At 50.7% G+C, this 11,519-nt stretch overlaps 10 non-coding genes and 1 pseudogene across 10 annotated transcripts; all 11 read right to left on the reverse strand.

Annotated features, from left to right (window-relative positions):
* Nucleotides 1-178: 178 nt before the first annotated feature.
* Nucleotides 179-291, reverse strand: LOC125290396. The gene has a single exon (XR_007192798.1). It is a non-coding gene; the product is annotated as a U5 spliceosomal RNA (small nuclear RNA).
* Nucleotides 292-635: 344 nt separating this feature from the next.
* On the reverse strand, nucleotides 636-821 carry LOC125290399. Its single transcript, XR_007192801.1, has one exon. It is a non-coding gene; the product is annotated as a U2 spliceosomal RNA (small nuclear RNA).
* A 137-nt stretch (nucleotides 822-958) lies between these two features.
* On the reverse strand, nucleotides 959-1,073 carry LOC125290398. The gene has a single exon (XR_007192800.1). It is a non-coding gene; the product is annotated as a U5 spliceosomal RNA (small nuclear RNA).
* Nucleotides 1,074-1,438: 365 nt separating this feature from the next.
* On the reverse strand, nucleotides 1,439-1,629 carry LOC125290392. The gene has a single exon (XR_007192794.1). It is a non-coding gene; the product is annotated as a U2 spliceosomal RNA (small nuclear RNA).
* Nucleotides 1,630-1,766: 137 nt separating this feature from the next.
* On the reverse strand, nucleotides 1,767-1,881 carry LOC125290393. Its single transcript, XR_007192795.1, has one exon. It is a non-coding gene; the product is annotated as a U5 spliceosomal RNA (small nuclear RNA).
* Nucleotides 1,882-2,250: 369 nt separating this feature from the next.
* On the reverse strand, nucleotides 2,251-2,441 carry LOC125290402. Its single transcript, XR_007192803.1, has one exon. It is a non-coding gene; the product is annotated as a U2 spliceosomal RNA (small nuclear RNA).
* A 1,292-nt stretch (nucleotides 2,442-3,733) lies between these two features.
* Nucleotides 3,734-3,846, reverse strand: LOC125290395. Its single transcript, XR_007192797.1, has one exon. It is a non-coding gene; the product is annotated as a U5 spliceosomal RNA (small nuclear RNA).
* A 381-nt stretch (nucleotides 3,847-4,227) lies between these two features.
* On the reverse strand, nucleotides 4,228-4,410 carry LOC125290401. The gene has a single exon (XR_007192802.1). It is a non-coding gene; the product is annotated as a U2 spliceosomal RNA (small nuclear RNA).
* A 141-nt stretch (nucleotides 4,411-4,551) lies between these two features.
* Nucleotides 4,552-4,667, reverse strand: LOC125290394. Its single transcript, XR_007192796.1, has one exon. It is a non-coding gene; the product is annotated as a U5 spliceosomal RNA (small nuclear RNA).
* A 357-nt stretch (nucleotides 4,668-5,024) lies between these two features.
* LOC125290400 lies at nucleotides 5,025-5,200 on the reverse strand (annotated as a pseudogene).
* Nucleotides 5,201-11,028: 5,828 nt separating this feature from the next.
* LOC125290397 lies at nucleotides 11,029-11,141 on the reverse strand. The gene has a single exon (XR_007192799.1). It is a non-coding gene; the product is annotated as a U5 spliceosomal RNA (small nuclear RNA).
* Nucleotides 11,142-11,519: the final 378 nt, after the last annotated feature.

Consider the following 11,519-nt stretch of genomic DNA (forward strand, 5'->3'; position numbering starts at 1 on the left):
GTCGGCCCATATCTTAGCCAAAAGGCCGGCGATACCCCACAACTGCACGGGGTCCGGCGGCCCCTCTTAGCGACGCCCAGCTCACATGGTTCACGGGGGGGGGCCAGCAAAAAAGCGGACGCCTTCGCCGCCCAGAAAACAAAACACCCACGACGCTTGACTTTGGACAGGCAGGTGCAGCTCCGCCCGAAGCAGAGCTTCAAAAATACCGTAAACTTCGGGCAGTTCCCCTCCACGGAAATCTTTAGTAAAAGGCGAAAAGATTTATGCGAGATGAAGAAACCCGAAGCGATGGCTGCCACAGAACGCGCGGACGGGAAACATGAACGGCGCCCGGTCGTGGACATGAGGTGACTCCAAAGCGTTGCCCAGTGGCAACAAAGGCGGCAGTTATCAACAGCCCCTTTAAATTTTAAAAAAAAAAAAGGGCGGGGAAAACACAAAGGGGGCGAAAAGGAGGTGCGCGGTTGGCCAACACACCTGGCAAGGACTCCTGCTGCTGTGTCTGCTCTGCTAAGGAGGATATCACAGTCAGTCAGTCAGTCCAGTCAGTCAGTCAGTCAGTCAGTCAGTCAGTCAGTCAGTCAGTCAGTCAGTCAGTTCCACTGGGTTGGTTCTTTTCTTACACAGTCAAAGGGATGTGCACCGTTCGAGTCGCTGCAATACCGGTCGATGCGTGGAGCCCGGACGGAGCAAGCCCTCTTCCGTCTCCCTGTTCCAAAAATCAGATTAATATATGGTCCTCGGGTAGAGGGCGGTATCAGATATTAAACTGATAAGAACAGATACTACACTTGATCTTAGCCAAAAGGCGGCGATACCCCACAACTGCGGGGTCCGGCGGGCCCCTCTAGCGGCGCCCCGCCACTCAGTTACGGGGAGGCGGGCCAGCAAAGCGGACCGCCCCGCCCGCCAATAAAACAAAACACCACGACCTTGACTTTGGACAGGCAGGTGCAGCTCGCGAAGCAGAGCTTCCAAAATACCGTAAACTTCGGGGCAGTTCCCCTCCACGGAAATCTTTAGTAAAAGGCGAAAAGATTTGTATGCGAGATGAAGAGAAACCCGGCGATGGCTGCCACAGGGCACGCCCGGACGGAGAGCATGAACGGCGCCCGGTCGTGGACATGAGGGTGACTCCAAAGGCGTTGCCCAGTGGCAACAAGGCGGCAGTTATCAACAGCCCCTTTAAATTTTAAAAAAAAAAAAAAAAAAAAAAAAAAAAAAAAAAGAGTAAAAGGGCGGAAACACAAAAGGGCGAAAAAGGGAGGTGGCGCGGTTGGCCAACACACCTGGCAAGGACTCCTGCTGCTGTGTCTGCTCTGCTAAGGAGGATATCACAGTCAGTCAGTCAGTCAGTCAGTCAGTCAGTCAGTCAGTCAGTCAGTCAGTCAGTCAGTCAGTTCCACTGGGTTGGTTCTTTTCTTACACAGTCAAAGGGATGTGCACCGTTCCCGGAGTCGCTGCAATACCGGGTCGATGCGTGGAGCGGACGGAGCAAGCCCCTCTTCCGTCTCCCTGTTCCAAAAATCAGATTAATATATGGTCCTCGGGTAGAGGACGTATCAGATATTAAACTGATAAGAACAGATACTACACTTGATCTTAGCCAAAAGGCCGAGAAGCGATACCCCACAACTGCGCGGGTCCGGCGGCCCCTCTAGCGACGCCCCAGCGCTCACATGGTTCGGGGAGGCGGGGCCAGCAAAGCGGACCGCCGCCGAAAACAAAACACCACGACGCTTTGACTTTGGACAGGCAGGTGCAGCTCGCCGAAGCAGAGCTTCCAAAAAATACCGTAAACTTCGGGGCAGTTCCCCTCCACGGAAATCTTTAGTAAAAGGCGAAAGATTTATGCGAGATGAAGAGAAACCCGGCGATGGCTGCCACAGGGCACGCCCGGACGGAGAGCATGAACGCGCCCGGTCGTGGACATGAGGGTGACTCAAAGGCGTTGCCCAGTGGCAACAAGGCGGCAGTTATCAACAGCCCCTTTAAATTAAATTTAAAAAAAAAAAAAAAAAAAAAAAAAAGAGTAAAAGGGGGGAAAACACAAAAGGGGCCGAAAAGGGAGGTGGCGCGGTTGGCCAACACACCTGGCAAGGACTCCTGCTGCTGTGTCTGCTCTGCTAAGGAGGATATCACAGTCAGTCAGTCAGTCAGTCAGTCAGTCAGTCAGTCAGTCAGTCAGTCAGTCAGTCAGTCAGTCAGTCAGTTCCACTGGGTTGGTTCTTTTCTTACACAGTCAAAGGGATGTGCACCGTTCCCGGAGTCGCTGCAATACCGGTCGATCGTGGGCCCGGACGGAGCAAGCCCTCTTCCGTCTCCCTGTTCCAAAAATCAGATTAATATATGGTCCTCGGGTAGAGGACGTATCAGATATTAAACTGATAAGAACAGATTTTTTTTTTTTTTTTTTTTTATTGAATATAAACAGAGCAAGCAGCCTTGAAAATACAACACACAGGAGATATACACATAATACACACAACACACAAAAGATACAGAAGGAAGTTAATTTAAGCTAGACTAGAGGCTGCCACCATAAACAATAACACATAACATCACAAAAACCCAGGCACACAGGCCCGGCCAAACACATTGAAAGACATACACACACATACCAAAAACCTTACCCACCCACAACACACTGTTTAATCCACCCCATACATCAAAACAACACACCCACAAACACAGAAACACAGATACACAACCCCATCACAAAAAACACATCAACCCAAACCCATCGCCCGCTTCACGCTTTCCACGTCCCAACCCCCTACCTGAACAGTAGGGGGCGGCCTCTCCCCCCTTCCCAGCCCCTGTGCACTTCCACCTCCAACCACCGGGGGCAGAGCCCCCTCCGGCACAGCCACAGTCTCCTCCACCTTCTGCCGGCCCACCGGACCTGCCGTTACACTCCCACCCGCTAGAGGGCGCTTCACTGCCCCCGTCACCGTCGACGCTTCCACCATCTCCTGCTCCTGCGAAGCAGAAGCATCTGCCCAGCTGGTCTCCACCTTCTTCCCCACAGCCACGACCTCTGACCCAGCCGCACCTTTGACCTTCAGGCGGCCATCTTGCCCGCCATGCGGCTTAGCGGTAGCCGTAGCCGCCAAGCAGCCAGCCTGGCTACCATGCGGCCCAGCCACCACACCACCAGCAGACACAGCAGGCAACGGCACCACCACTCTGCTCCCAGTCCCCGTCTTCTCCACCACCGGCACCGTCTTTGCAGGCTTCTGCTTCCCCTCACCCGACACCGCGGGAGCCCCCGTACCAAGAGCAGGAACCCCCGCAGCGCCAGTCACCACCCCAGCATAGCTACGCCGTTTAGCACACCCAGCAAACAAATGGTCAGTCCCCCCACATAAAACACACTCCTTCAACTTAACACAATCTTTCACCACATGTCCCACAGCCCCACAGCGCAAACACGACTTAATAGTACAGTCCCCACGCAAATGCCCCACACCCCCACACCCCCAGCACTCACTTGGCAACCTTGATCTTAGCCAAAAGGCCTTGCGGCGATACCCCCACAACTAGCCCTCTTCTCCACGGCACCAGGAACCCGAATTCCAAACTAGCCCCGCCCATGTCTCTCACCATGCTATTCTGCTACTTGATCTTAGGGGCGGGGCCAGCAAAACTGCGGGGGCGGCCCTCCGGCGCCGCCACGCCAGCCGAAAAAACAAAACACCACGGCGCTTGACTTTGGACAGGCAGGTGCAGCTCGCCCGAAGCAGAGCTTCCAAAATACCGTAAACTTCGGGGCAGTTCCCTCCACGGAAATCTTTAGTAAAAGGCGAAAGATTTATGCGAGATGAAGAGAAACCCGGCGATGGCTGCCACAGGGGCGCCCGGACGGAGAGCATGAACGGCGCCCGGTCGTGGACATGAGGGTGACTCAAAGGCGTTGCCCAGTGGCAACAAGGCGGCAGTTATCAACAGCCCCTTTAAATTAAAAAAAAAAAAAAAAAAAAAAAAAAAAAAAAAGAGTAAAAGGGGGGAAAACACAAAAGGGGCGAAAGGGAGGTGGGCGCGGTTGGCCAACACACCTGGCAAGGACTCCTGCTGCTGTGTCTGCTCTGCTAAGGAGGATATCACAGTCAGTCAGTCAGTCAGTCAGTCAGTCAGTCAGTCAGTCAGTCAGTCAGTCAGTCAGTCAGTCAGTCAGTCAGTCAGTCAGTTCCACTGGGTTGGTTCTTTTCTTACACAGTCAAAGGGATGTGCACCGTTCGAGTCGCTGCAATACCGGTCGATCGTGGGCCGGGACGGAGCAAGCCCCTCTTCCGTCTCCCTGTTCCAAAAATCAGATTAATATATGGTCCTCGGGTAGAGGGCGTATCGATATTAAACTGATAAGAACAGATACTACACTTGATCTTAGCCAAAAGGCGGCGATACCCCACAACTGCGGGGTCCGGCGGCCCCTCTGGCGGCGCCCCAGCTCACATGGTTCACGGGGGCCGGGGCCAGCAAAGCGGACCGCCGCCCGCCCCCAAAAAAACAAAACACCACGGCGCTTGACTTTGGACAGGCAGGTGCAGCTCCGCCCGAAGCAGAGCTTCCAAAAATACCGTAAACTTCGGGGCAGTTCCCCTCCACGGAAATCTTTAGTAAAAGGCGAAAGATTTTATGCGAGATGAAGAGAACCCGGCGATGGCTGCCACAGGGCACGCCCGGACGGAGAGCATGAGCGGCGCCGGTCGTGGACATGAGGGTGACTCAAAGGCGTTGCCCAGTGGCAACAAGGCGGCAGTTATCAACAGCCCCTTTAAAAAAAAAAAAAAAAAAAAGAAAAAAGGGCGGGGGAAAACACAAAAGGGGCGAAAAGGGAGGTGGCGCGGTTGGCCAACACACCTGGCAAGGACTCCTGCTGCTGTGTCTGCTCTGCTAAGGAGGATATCACAGTCAGTCAGTCAGTCAGTCAGTCAGTCAGTCAGTCAGTCAGTCAGTCAGTCAGTCAGTCAGTCAGTCAGTCAGTTCCACTGGGTTGGTTCTTTTCTTACACAGTCAAAGGGATGTGCACCGTTCCCGGAGTCGCTGCAATACCGGGTCGATGCGTGGAGCGGACGGAGCAAGCCCCTCTTCCGTCTCCCTGTTCCAAAAATCAGATTAATATATGGTCCTCGGGTAGAGGACGTATCAGATATTAAACTGATAAGAACAGATCCTTTTCCTTTTGGAAAACTTTTATTGTCACCAACTCATGTTTTTGCATTACATTTTGATTTGTTTTGTTACATTTCATGGATTTTCTTTGTGGTACATTTTCACTTTTCTTTCATCATTTCATCACATTATCATCACATGGTTTTCATTCTTTTCACATTTTGCATTTTCATTTCACATTTTCATCATTTTTCACAGCACATTTTTTACAAAAATAAAATCATTTGTCTATAAAAGCCATTTTTGTTTTAAAACTGTGTCTGTGTGTGCAAAGTCCATGTGTGTGTTTAAAAGTTCATGTTTGTGTAAAAGGATGTTAAAAGTCCACGCTTTTAAAAAGAGTTCCAAATGTAATAAAATGCAATAAGAGTCAATTAAAAGGTCTCCGTTGTGCGGACGGGGTGAGCCACTAACAAGAGGCTCCACCCGCTCTCAAGCGAGGCAAGCGGATCGCCAGTGGAGGTCCTCCCCTCCGCCCGCTGCTCCGTCCCGTGATGGTAGTGGTGGGGGTGCATCGGCGGGAGCCAGCAGCCGTGGGGGGCGGGAACCTTCTGCTTGAGACCCCGGCCCCCTCCTCCGAATGGCGACGCGCGGCGCCTCCTGCCGCGTAGATGTCGCCAGCCGCCGTAACGCTGGCAGGGGCACCGTCACGCGCTTCCCCACCAGCAGGTTGCGGGAGGTCCACAGTGCGGCTTTAAAGCTGTTTAGGGTGAGCCAGAGCGCGGCGAAGTCGGCGGCTGGGATGGTGGTGGCGCCCTGGCCCACCCCGCTGACCACAAGTTGGTAGCTTGGGGGGACCTCCCCTGCTGGCAGGCTCGGGCATTGCAGGGGGCCGGTATCGGCCCACAGGTCCCTCGCCACGCCCGCCTCCCAGAGCAGGTGCCGCCGCGGTCTCAGGTTGGCGCATCCTGGGCGTGGGCAGGTGTTGATTTTCCCCATGCCCGGGGAGTGCATCACGGCTCTGACGGGAGGACCTCATGGGGCGCCATCCGCGCCAGGTCCTTCAGCTTGTTCTGGAGGGCGGGGGTGGGCAGCGTTCCTCAAGCCTGCTTGGCCTCACTGAGTGTGAGGCGGGAGCGGGCTCACTGCTTCCCGGTCCTGCACAAGAGAGACAAGAGATTTTGCTTTAGTTAAAATAGTGACATCCTGCCCCTCTAAGTCAAATTTCATTAAAAACTTTTTTGATAAAACATATTGTGGGGGGCAGGTTAAAAGCAACTGGGCGTTTAAGATCTGTTTTAAAACTTTCAACTTTCTCAAATACGACCCCATCCAGAACCGGGCCAGGGCTGCTGTCTTACTGTCTCTCGGATGGGGTCGTTGCGTGCATTATCTGATGTGGAGGGCGGTGAAATGGGCTCCTAAAACAGGTGGGGTCGGGGAGGCCCTTTCCTCCATTTCTCAGGTCTTTTTTTCAGGACCTCCCTTCTTAGTCTTTCCCACTTGGACCCCCACATGAAATAAAAAACACGCTCTCTCCACACCTAAAAAAAGCTCCTGGGGGACTAAAAACAGAACACAGTAATAAAAGCAGGGGTAAGATGACAGCTTTAAAAATTAAAACCTTACCTTCAAATGTCATCTGTCTCAGTCCCCAGAACCCCAGTCGTTGTCTGACTCTCCCTAACACGTCAGTCCAGTTGCCCCGTCCACCACCCTCATTGTCAAATTTAATGCCTAAAATTCTGATGTCTGTCTGTTTAAAATTTACTGCCAGATTTGGTCTTACGTCACCCCACGGCCCAAAGAGCTGGGCCTCGGACTTGCTCCTGTTGAGCTTGGCGCCCGAGGCCCTTCCGTACCAGTCAGTCAAGTCGAGTGCTCTTTGGGCCGATAAAACGTCATTTAGTAGAAGGGTCACGTCGTCCATGTACAGAGTGCATGTCGCGGTCAGTCCACCTGGCAAGTCAAGTCCTTTGATCCATTTGTCCCTTCTCAAGATCTGTGCCAGCGGCTCGATGCGCATAGCGAACAGGAGTGGGGATAAAGGACACCCCTGGCGGGCGCCAGAGCGAACATAAAGCGCATTTGTCAGGTGCCCATTTACACGAATTCTGCTGTCTATTTCCGTATACAGCAAACCCACCCACTTTAAAAACCTCCCTGGAAACCCCATTTTTTGCAGTACCTTTAAAAGGTACTGGTGCGAGTTTCCGATCAAAAGCTTTCTCAAAATCTAAATTTAATACTAAAAGCCTAATATTTCTGTCTCTCGCCAAAACAGATGGCGTCTCGGACCAGCACTAGGCTGTCCGTGATCCTCCTTCCAGATGCGGCACAGACTTGATCGGGTGGATCCGTCCTCTAAAACAGTTGACATCGTAGTGCTAAAAGTCTGCTAAAAAGTTTACAATCAAAATTTAAAAGTGTGATTGGTCTCCAGTTTTTTAAGTCAGTCCTGTCACCTTTTTTGTGAAGTAATGAAACTATCCCTGTCCTAAAGCTGTCTGGAAGTCGGTCAAGTTCGTCAAATTCTTTAAAACAGTCAACATGTCATTGGCTAAAATGTCATAAAAGGTAACATAAAATTCCACGGGGGAGTCCGTCCTCTCCGGGCACTTTCCTGTTTTAAAACCTTTAAGACATTTTAAAATTTCAACCAATGTAAAATCTTCCGTTAAAACTTCTGATTTAAAACTGTTGAACTTAAGAACTCTAAAACCTCTTCCATTATTTCTCCTCATGCACCTTTTTTTCTGCATAGAGGTCCCCATAAAATTCTTCTACCATTTTTAAAATTCCCTCTATGCAGGTTTCTTCCCTCCCTTCTTCTTTTAATTTCATTATCCCACCCCCTCTGGAAATTATTTTCTTAAAAAAAACCTTGTACATTTTTCACCTTCTTCCATTTCTTTTTCTTTACTTCTTAAAATCGTTCCCTTACTCTGTTGTTCTGCTAAAACTGACATTTCATTTTTCACTCTTTTTTATTTCTTCACTAAAATCCAATCCCATGTTTAAAAGGTTAAAATATCTCTGTAATCTCTTTTGCAGCCCCAACATGCACCTCCTCTCTCTCTCTTTCTTGTCCTTACCTTTTATCTTAAAAAACGTCTTGGTCCTACCCTTCACCATTTCCCACCAGTGTGCTCGTGAATCGTAAAGGTCTTGGAGGGTCTGCCAGAGGCTGAACTGCTCCCTGTATTCTCTAACTATCTCCTCATCCTGTAACAGGGAGCAGTTCAGCCTCCACAGCCCTCCACCTACAGTCACACCTGTGGGGAGTGAAAGGGTGCAGGAGAGCATGCAGTGATCTGAAAAGAAGAGGGGGGTCAATGTAGCATCCGTGGGCGGGCAATCTCTTGTTAAAACATAGTCGATCACGGGGAGGCTCGAGGCGCCCGTCACCACTGTGCCAGGTGAAGCCCTCCTCCCGTGGATGCACTTTTCTGTAACAGTCGACTAAGTTAAAATCTTTAATTATGTTGTTTAAAACCCCGGATGTTTTGTCTAATTTAAAATCCTCCCCTACCTTCTTTCTATCTAGTCTGCTTAAAACGCAGTTAAAATCCCCTCCGACCACTAGGGGAGCCCTCCCTAGCATGTGGGGCTGCAGTTCTATTAAAAGGTCGTGTCGGTCGTGTTTATCATTAAAACCATACACATTAAGAACATTAAAATCCCTGTCTAAAACGGTCAAGTGGGTTAAAAGGGCCCGCCCGGGTCTCACCACCGTGCTGCCCTTCACCAGAACGTGTGGATTTTTAATTAAAATGGCGACCCCGTCAGCTTTGTTAAAATTGGACCCGCTCCATATGGAGGGTCCCGGGGTCCACATCTGTTCCCACTTGCTGTAGTTCTTTAAAAAAGGCAAGGAGCACTCTTGCAGCAGAAATACATCTGCATTCAGAGTGCTCAACAGGGATAAAATGCTCTGAGCTCTCACTAGAGTCTTCACACTTCTTACATTGATTGTTGAGATTGTGAGACTCATGAGCAGTATGATAAAAATGGACACGACAGAGTTAAAATTACAGAGACATGTTTTTAAAACAAGTGGAGATCAACCGGGGTTGATCTCCTGTGACACCTGCTCCTCCTTTATGACCAATGAATTTGGTTCAGAAGGGTCACTGGTGTCTCCAGCGTCGGGCTTCGGCAGAGAAAACCTCTTGCGTTGCCCTTGGCGTGGATGCTCTTAGCCATGCGCATAAAAGACACCAGCGTCCACCGGGCCACAGTCGATTCAGATCTTCCGAAGAGGAACTATCTGAAGACAGTATCACCCGGTTTTTCTTCTCTGTCATTTCTGACAGAGGAGATTCTAAAGGTCTCTTATGCTGCGCATTGGGGAGTGAAGCAGGTGCTTCAGCCCCCTCAGAGGCCACACTCACCTCCTCAGCGGTTTCGGGAGGCGGGGCTTCCTTCTCTCCTTCAGGCTCCTCCTCCGCCTGCTCCATCTCCTTTTCCAGCTGGGAGGGTGTGGCCTCCAATCCGTGCTCTGACTCTGCCTGGGTGTTAGCTTTGCTCGTAGCCGCCCGGCTAGTCCCTGAAGCTGGCTGGAGGTTTCCCTCCAAAACTTCAGGGACCACCCCTTCCTCCATTTTGTCCTTCTCTTCCTGTTCTTGTTCTGGGCCATGCGGCCGGGCGGCCATTGCGGCCATTTTGTTAGCCTTTAGCTTGTTGGCAAAAGAGCTAGGGCAATCTCTGTAGAGATGGGATGAAACTCCACAGAGATTACACTTTCTGCCATTTGTGCAATCTTCGAAAAGATGCCCAATTTCTCTACACTTCCTGCATACAATTTCCTGGCACGCTTCGGCAAGGTGCCCAAGCTGGCCGCATTTGCGACACAGCTTAGGCATCCCTTGGTAGTGAATGTAGCCCCGGTTCTCTCCCAACACAATCATAGACGGAATCTGACGGAGGCCTAGGTAACTGCTCGGGTCTTCCCATTGTTTAATGGGAACTCTCCACGAGCAGTTCCAAATGCCATCCTCGTCTAAAACCTTAACTGGTGGGCTCACGAACGCGCAAAATCTAGCCAGCCATGTGCTAATGTCTTCCCCAGTCACAGTTTCATTGAACATTCTAACAATCACCACTTTCTGTGAGTTGTCTGAAAGTTTCTCAACTTCAAACATGGAGAGCTGGTCTTTACAAGTCACAAACCGTTGCCAAAACTATTAAGCAGTGAAGCGTTTAAAGCTAACATCGAACCCTTTGTTCCCAGGCAGAGTCACCAAACAATTCAACTTCGCTAGCATTAAAACCAAGCATTTGTTGGACACACTTTCTTGAAAAGTCCAATCTGGACATTTCCATTAGCCTTCCATTTTTTGTAATAAAATTAAAACGTACGCTGTGGTGCCTCCTCATGCCAGCACGAGCAGCCGACATGGTGGAGGCACCACCAGCCTAAACCTAAACTAAAACCACTAAAACTATAAATACTTAAGACAATAAATTAACTAAAAGGCTAAAAGGCTAGGCTAAAACAAGCTAAAAACCACACAATAAAAAGGGCTAAACAGCTTTTACCTGGGCCTGATGTTTAAAAGGAACTCCAAAGGAAAAGGCAGCTGCTTAGACCTGTAAAAAAGACAAAAAACACAAAACAGTACAAAAAACAAAACGAAAAAAAACAGTAATTTTTAGACAGAAAAAACACACAAACCAATATAACTCCCGGATGAGAGTGTCCAACCACCACAAGGTAAGGACCGCCTTCCTCTCACCATGAGTCGACCCGCTGTCTTAGCCAAAAGGCCGGCGATACCCCCAACTGCCGCGGGTCGGCCCCCCTCTAGCCTTGGCAGCTCACATGGATTCGGGGGGCGGGGCCAGCAAAGCGCCCGCCGGGCACATAAAACAAAACACCACGACGCTTGACTTTGGACAGGCAGGTGCAGCTCGCCCGAAGCAGAGCTTCCAAAATACCGTGAACTTCGGGGCAGTTCCCTCCACGGAAATCTTTAGTAAAAGGCGAAAGATTTGTGCGCGATGAAGAGAAACCCGGCGATGGCTGCCACAGGGCACGCCGGACGGAGAGCATGAACGGCGCCGGTCGTGGACATCCCACACACACATGCTCCAGTCACAACACAGTGTCATCCAGCTATTTATTAATTTAAAAAAAAAAAAAAAAAAAAAAAGCGGGAGAAAACCCAAAAGGGCCGAAAAGGGAGGTGGCACGGTTGGGCAAAAGACCTGGCAAGGACTCCGTGTCTGCTGGCTGTCAATCAAGGAGGGTTCCAAAGTCCCAGAGGTTGGTTCAGCTGGCTGGCTGGTTGGTTTCGCTGGCTGGCTGGCTGGCTGGCTGGCTGGCTGGCTGGCTGGCTGGCTGGCTGGCTGGCTGGGTTCTTTTTCTTCCACAATCAAAGGGATGTGCACCGTTCCTG

This window comes from Alosa alosa, unplaced genomic scaffold (genome assembly GCF_017589495.1).
Source record: "Alosa alosa isolate M-15738 ecotype Scorff River unplaced genomic scaffold, AALO_Geno_1.1 AALO_1.0_unplaced_450, whole genome shotgun sequence".
NCBI classification, from domain to species: domain Eukaryota; kingdom Metazoa; phylum Chordata; class Actinopteri; order Clupeiformes; family Clupeidae; genus Alosa; species Alosa alosa.